The sequence below is a fragment of the Sciurus vulgaris genome (genome assembly GCF_902686455.1).
Source record: "Sciurus vulgaris genome assembly, chromosome: 12".
NCBI classification, from domain to species: Eukaryota; Metazoa; Chordata; class Mammalia; order Rodentia; family Sciuridae; genus Sciurus; species Sciurus vulgaris.
The window spans coordinates 14,116,878-14,124,369 of NC_136473.1; positions in this window are offsets into that span (position 1 = coordinate 14,116,878).

Consider the following 7,492-nt stretch of genomic DNA (forward strand, 5'->3'; position numbering starts at 1 on the left):
TACTTGTTTCTGGAAATTTCCATTTAATATTTCCAGTCCATGGTTAACTTCAGATAACTGAACCCACAGAAAACAAAACCATAAACCTCAAATCTCTGATATTCTAAAACTGGTTGTGTAAATCTAATACATTTTCTGTGTTCACTGACTAGAAGTTTAAAACTCTAAATAAAATGGATATCTAGTAAAGGTATATAAACACCCTTTCTTCTAAGGATGTGGCAGTCACAGGTAGATCAAGGTGTCTTATCATTCAACTAAGACTCATAGTTTCTGAACTTCATCTTTCCTTTAAAAAATATCTCCAAACCTCACAGTGATCTGGATAAACAAGTACCAGATCCATTGCTGTGGGCTGGATCATGATACCCTCAGAATTCACATGTACAGTCCTGAACCCCAGAACTTCAGAATGTGGTTGAATTTGGAGATAAGGTCTTCAAAGAGGTAATTAAGTTAAAGTGAGGTCACTAGGATCGACCCTAATCTCATCTGACCATCCTTATATGAAGAGGAAATTAGGACAAGCTATATGGAGAAGGCCGATCACTTCTTCAAGTCAGAAGTCGCCATCTGCAAGACAAGAGAAGCCTTGGGAGAAATCAAGGCTGCCAGCACCTACCAGTCTCCAGAATCATAAGAAAATACATGTTGCTTCAGTTTCTTAGTCTCTGGTGTTTGGCTATGGCAGCCCCAGCAAACGAATGCATTCATGCCTACGATAATAGATTGCAGAGATGAAAAAATGAAAATACTAAATCCAGCATTAGACTAAACTCCACTGTGCATCAGGATAATTATTACTCATGGAGATCTGTGCTGATATGAGTAGGTAGATTACCACCCAGATGAAGCTAAGGAGCTATAGTGTCTGTCTTGGTCACAAAGCAATGTAGGTAGAAGTCCTTGCCTGGCCATTGTGTGTATTTCTTTGTTGACATCAAGGGCACCATGTAAAAGAGATTGCTGGCTTGCTAATTTAAAGCATATCCACAAGAACATGGGATTCATCCCAGGAAAATGGGAGTAGCAAGGGAAGGATTTGTACTGAGAAAGGGAAGAACTGGCATTAATCTAGTGAGGAGACCTAAGCAACAATAAGAAAATGTAACCCCGGCAAGTCCTTCATTCTCTTACCTCTCTGCAATGGGATCCATAATAACTCCTTCCTTGGGTTAACTCTCCGAGGAAGAGTCATAAAACAAGGAAGCATATTTCTTCTAGCAAAGGATAGAATAGAGGATAATGAATGTCTCAAGGAAGATCCATTAGCAAAATGATGAATGGAAGTTCCCTTTACATTTCTATTAGGATAGATCCACACTTGCTAGCTTCAGTAAACCCCATGCTTTGATTACAACTGTCAGTGTATAAAAATAGTGTTTGAGCCTCAAAGGTGTAACGTTCTAACGTGCTTGTGGAAACTTGAACCTATGATCATTCACTGAGGTTCTGAGGACTCCACAAAAATGAAGGAGATGTTAATTTAAATGAAGAGTTGGGGTCATCAAGAAAGGAAAAAGGGGGACTTCGCTTATGAATAAGTCAGTCTTCTTCATGGATCTGCTTCTCCCCTGCAGGATGTGACATGAAATAGTACTCTATTCCCTCTAACACTTTTCTTCTTAAATTCATATGAAGGGACAGAAAATTTAGTTAATTTTGTGAATTTCCACATAAATGATAAGGATGATGATGGTGGTGGTGTAACTGACAGCCAAGACAGGTGTCCTTGTGGTGCAGAGTTTCCTTTTACATTTTTCTGGATGCAGAGTCGACATAAGAGAATGCCTGGGAACAAAGAAAGGAATGTCCTTTTGTGGGAACTGCTGTTTCTAAAGCAATCATTCTCCCCGAAAGTGAAAAATAAGGGACCCTAAAAGAAACAATTGAAATTTTAGAGTGTCTATTTAAAAAAATAAAAAGAAACACCTGTATTCATTATCCCGTTGGTTGCTATTTCATTAGTCTGTTGGCTGTCTACTTAGCCTACAGGTGTTCTGCCCAGTCCTGGGGCACTGAGGTGGGTAGAGAACCATGGCAGTCAGGAGGTCAGTGAGTAGAAAGATAGAACTCCATCCTTGAGTCAAGTGCCCTCAAGCCTAGGGATGCCTCTGGAAACTGGGGAAGACAAGCAATGGATTCTCATCTGGTGCCTCTAGAAGGAGATCAACTCTGTGGGCATTCTGATTTCAACTTTTTAAGAACCATTTCAGAAATCTGACCTCCAGAACTGTAAGATAATAATAAATCTGTGTTGCTTTATGCCACTAAGTCTGTGTCAATTGACTTCAGAAGCCATTGAAATATAATGCAGCATTCTAGGGAAATAAGGACTATGCATCCTGCCTTGTCTGGGCTGTGAAAGAAGATGAACTGGAGGTGATACACTTGCGAGAGAGCTCTGTTGCATGGAATAAATGAGACATGAGGCTACCAGCTGGAGGCTGGCAAGAATATGTAGCTACCTCTCAGGGGAATTCATAATGTCCCATAGGGTCCTGCAACTGGACCCTGCTCTGCAGCAAGGCCAAGTGAAGTCACTACCCATCCCTGCTGAGTTTTATGACAAGTAGTCAGATCAGGAAAGCCCACTCCAATCTCACCTTGGGTGACCATCTAAAGATATGCTTGGAAGGAGGATCCAAGATGATGAATTCAAGGGAAGCTGCATTCCTTTTCTCTCTAAGACTTGGGATTGACGCGGAGATAATACTGTTTCTCTGGGAGGCAGCCATTACTGCCTGCCAATCACCTGCCATTTTCCCACCATTCTCCCACCACTTGCCAGCAAATTGCCCACCATTCACCCAAAGATCACCCTCTGTCTGCACACAGACTGCCTGCTGTTTTCCCATGAATACCCCACTGCTCATTGCCTGCTACTGCCTGGAAGTCCATTGTCAGGATACCCGCAGGTTTAGTTACATGTGGCTGCCGCCATCTTGGAACACCAGTCAAGGCCTGGGAGTCCAAGGCCAAAGGGCCTTCACATTTACTGCCACCACCACTGCCATCTCAGGCACGACCGCCTCAGTCTGGGGACACTGGCCAGGACCTGGAGCTCTATTGTCAGGATACGTGCAGGTCTGATTGCACCCCAGATCTTCCTGCTAGTGGGCTAGCAACCGTCATCTGGTTGCCTCTTTGCAGGGTCACTCCTCTGCATGAGTGTATCCCTAGTGGTCTCTCTACAAGTTGGAATGGCATTGAGACCTGCAGCAAGGCAGAGACTGGGAAACCTGAAGCCCAGATCCATCAGATTACAGCTGGGTCTGCATGGGTCAGTCTGGGCCTGACAAACCTGTGGAAAGTCAGAGGCTGGGGACAGTTCCCCTGAGTGAACACATGTTGGAGAAATGAGTGAACCAGACTCTCTCCAGCTCAGTGAATTCTGAAGTGCACAGAGATAGACGGGTCCAGTTACAACGAGTGGGAAGACTGGAAGAGAGTGTGAGGTCATCTTGTTATCAGCTCGCCCAGCCAATCGGTCCAGCACCCATCAGACTGGAGCTACCATCAAACTTCAGACAACCCCACATATTGGTGGAGAAGGGAAGCTGAGAAATTTTTGAAAGCCAATGGAAACAATTATTTAATTTTCCAATGAGACTTCTCCTTTTTCTTTTCCCTCTCTCTCACATCACCACCATCTTTGAAACCAAATATTTTTCATGTATCAATTTATTAAGGAATGGGATGTCTAAACTTATATTACAGTTTTATTGTGTATTCTTATATGTTTAATTTTTAAAAACCCTGTATATATTTTTTTCTCTCACTCTTCTGTCTCCCTGGATTCTCTTTCTCACTTCTCTCATGCTAATAGCCAACCTCTATTAATTCCTCCTTCACTCTTACCATAAATTTTTACCTCTATCTTCTTTCCTTCTCCCTCATAAACATCACATTGTACACTACTTCTGTTCCTTCTTTGTCCACCATTTCAAACAGTAAGCCCTTTTAGCAAATTTGCTGTTTATACTGTAGACATTAATTGAACACATCATTTCTGTATTGCAACAAAACTATAGGTGCCTTAATAAGAGCCATTTGGTTTAAGGTTGTATATTGTTTGCATTGGGTGCTGTTAATATTGGTCTCCCCCTTAAAGGAAAGGTACTAGAAGCCTTCAGGGACACTATAAGACTACAGGGTAGAAACTACTGCCTCAAATCCACACTACTAGATGGGAAGACACAGAAACAACAAGAAAAAACAAGGAAACAAAACACCTCAAACAAACCAAGGTGTTCCAACAATAGAATCCATAGAAATACAACAGAAGAAATGTCAAAGAAGGAGTTTAGAAGGTACATAGTTAGACAGATCTTAAAAATAAGGAATGGTAGCAGAGAGAAAATATAGGAAGTAAAGGTCATTTCAATAAAGAGGCAGAGATTATAAAAAGGAATCAAGCAGAAATCCTCAAATTGAAGGAAACAATTAACCAAATTAAAAATTTGTTGGAAAGTATCACCAACAGACTAGACTACTTGGCAGACAGAACCTCAGGCAATGAAGACAAAATATATACTCTTGAAAATAAAGTCAACCATACAGAGAAGATGGTAAGAAACCATGAACAGAACTTCCAAGGATTATGGGATAACATGAAAAGACCAAATTTAAGAGTTATCAGACTAGACAAAGGCATGGAGATACAAACCAAAGAATGCACCATCTTTTCAAGAACATAATATCAAACAAATTCCTAAATCTAAAGAATAAAATGTAAATCAAGTACAAGAGGCTTATGGAATCCAAACGTACAAAATTATAGCAGACCCACACCAAGGCATGTTATTATGAGAATGACTAACATACAGAATAAGGATAGAATTTTAAAGGCTGTCAGAGAAAAATATCAAATTATGTACAGGGGGAAAACAATTCAGATCTCAGCTGATTTCTCAATTCAGACTCTCAATGCCAGCAGGTTCTGAAATAATATATATAAAGCTCTGAAAGAAAATTGATGCCAACCAAGAATTTTATATCCAGCAAAATTAAGCTTCAGAATTGAAGATGAAATAAAAACCTTCCAGGAAAAACAAAAGTTAAAAGAATTCACAACTAGAAAACCTGTACTACAGAACATTCTCAGGAAAATATTCCATGAGGAGGAGATGAAAAAACAAAAGAAAAGAAAACTAGCAAAGGGAGGAGCTACACTAAAGTCACTATGTTAAAAAACAAATAAACCAAAATGACCAGGAATACAAATCATATCTCAATAATAACCCCATATGTTAATGACCTAAACTCATCAATCAAAAGACATAGACTGGCAGATTGGATTTTTCAAAAAGACTCAACAATATGCTGTCTTCAAGCAACTCACCTCCTAGGAAAAGACATTCACAGACTGAAGGTGAAAGATTGGGAAAACATATCACTCACATGGCCTATGTAAACAGCAGGGGTTTCCATCCTCATAGCAGATAAAGCAAGCCAAAGTTAGTCAGAAGGGATAAAGAAGGACATTTCATACTGCTTAAAGGAATCATATGTCAACAAGGCATAACAATTGTAAATATTTATGCCCCCAAAATGGACATCTACGTACATCAAACAAAACCTTCTCGATTTCAAGAATCAAATAGACAACACCACAATAATACTGGGTGACTTTAACACACCTCTCTCACTACTGGATAGATCTTCAAAAAAAAAAAGAAAGAAAAAAACACTAAACAAAGACATTATAGAACTAAATAACACAATATATAATTTAGATTTAATTGACTTATGTACAGTATTTCATCCATCATCAAATAAATACACTTTCTTCTGAGCAGCACATGGCTCCTTCTCTAAAATAGACCATGTTATACCACAAAGCAACTCTTAGCAAATAAAAAAAAAAAAAAAAATAGAAATACTACCCTGCATCCTGTCAGATCATAATGGAATGAAACTAGAAATCAACAATAAAATGAAAAAATAGAAGCTACTGTAACACCTGGAGACTAAATAGCATGCTATTGAATGATGAATAGATAGCAGAAGAAATCGGGGAGGAAATGAAAAAAAAATACTTTGAGAAAAATGAGAACACCAATACAACATATCAAAATCTCTGTGACACTATGAAAGCAGTACTAAGAGAAAAGTTCATTGCATTGAGCTCATTCATTAAAACGATAAAAAATTAACAAATAAATAACCTAACATTACATCTCAAAGCCCAAGGCCACTATCATTCTAAATGGAGAAGTGAAATGAAAGCATTCCCTCTAAAAAGAAGAACAAATCAAAACCAAAAGCAGTAGAAGACAGGAAATAAGCTGAAATGAATGAAATCGAAACAAAAGAAACGATTCAAAAAAATTGACAAAATGAAAAGTTGGTTCTTTGAAAAAATAAACAAAATTGATAAACCCTTAGCCCCACAAATGAAGATAAAGAGACAAAAAATTCAAATTACTAAAATATGTGATGAAAAAGGAAATATCACAACAGACACGACTGAAATGCAGAAGATAATTAGAAACTATTTTGTAAATTTATACTCCAATAAAATAGAAAATCTTGAAGACATCAACAAATTTCTAGAGACATATGACCTACCCAAACTGAATCAGGAGGACATACATAATTTAAACAGATCGATTTTGAGCAAGGAAATAGAAAACTCCATCAAAAGCCTACCAACCAAGAAAAGTCCAGGACCAGACAAATTCTCAGTTGAGTTCTACAAGATCTTCAAAGAAGAATTGACACCAATACTCCTCAAATTATTCCATGAAATAGATAAGGAGGGAACCCTTCCAAACTCATTCTATGAAACTAGTATCTTCCTGATGCCAAAACCAGACAAAGGCACATCAAGGAAAGAAAACTTCAGACCAATATCCCTGAAGGACATAGATGCAAAAATTCTCAATAAAATTCTGGCAAATCACATACAAAAACATATTTAAAATACAGTGCACCACGATTAAGTGGGGTTCATTCCAGGAATGTAAGGTTGTTTCAATATACAGAAGTCAATGAGCATTACTAGACATAAAGACAAGAATAATAAGTTCATCCCAATCAATGCAGAAAAAGCATTTGACAAAATACAATACCTCTTCATGTTCAAAACATTAGAAAGTCTGGGGATAGTAAGAACATACCACAACATTGTAAAAGTCATCTATGCTAAGCCCAAGGCCACTATCATTCTAAATGCAGAAGCGAAATGAAAGCATTCCCTCTAAAAACTTGATCAAGAGAGGGATGCCCTCTTTCACCATTTCTATTCAACATAGTTCTTGAAATTCTACCCAGAGCAATCAGAGACAAAATAAAATAAAGGGATACGAGGAATAGGAAAAGAAGAGCTCAAATTATCACTATTAACTGATGACATGATGCTCTACTTAGAAGATCCAAAAATTTCTACCAGAAAACTTCTAGAACTCATAAATGAATTCAGCAAATTAGCAGGATATAAAATCAATACCCATAAATCAAATGCATTTCTATACATCAGTGATGAATC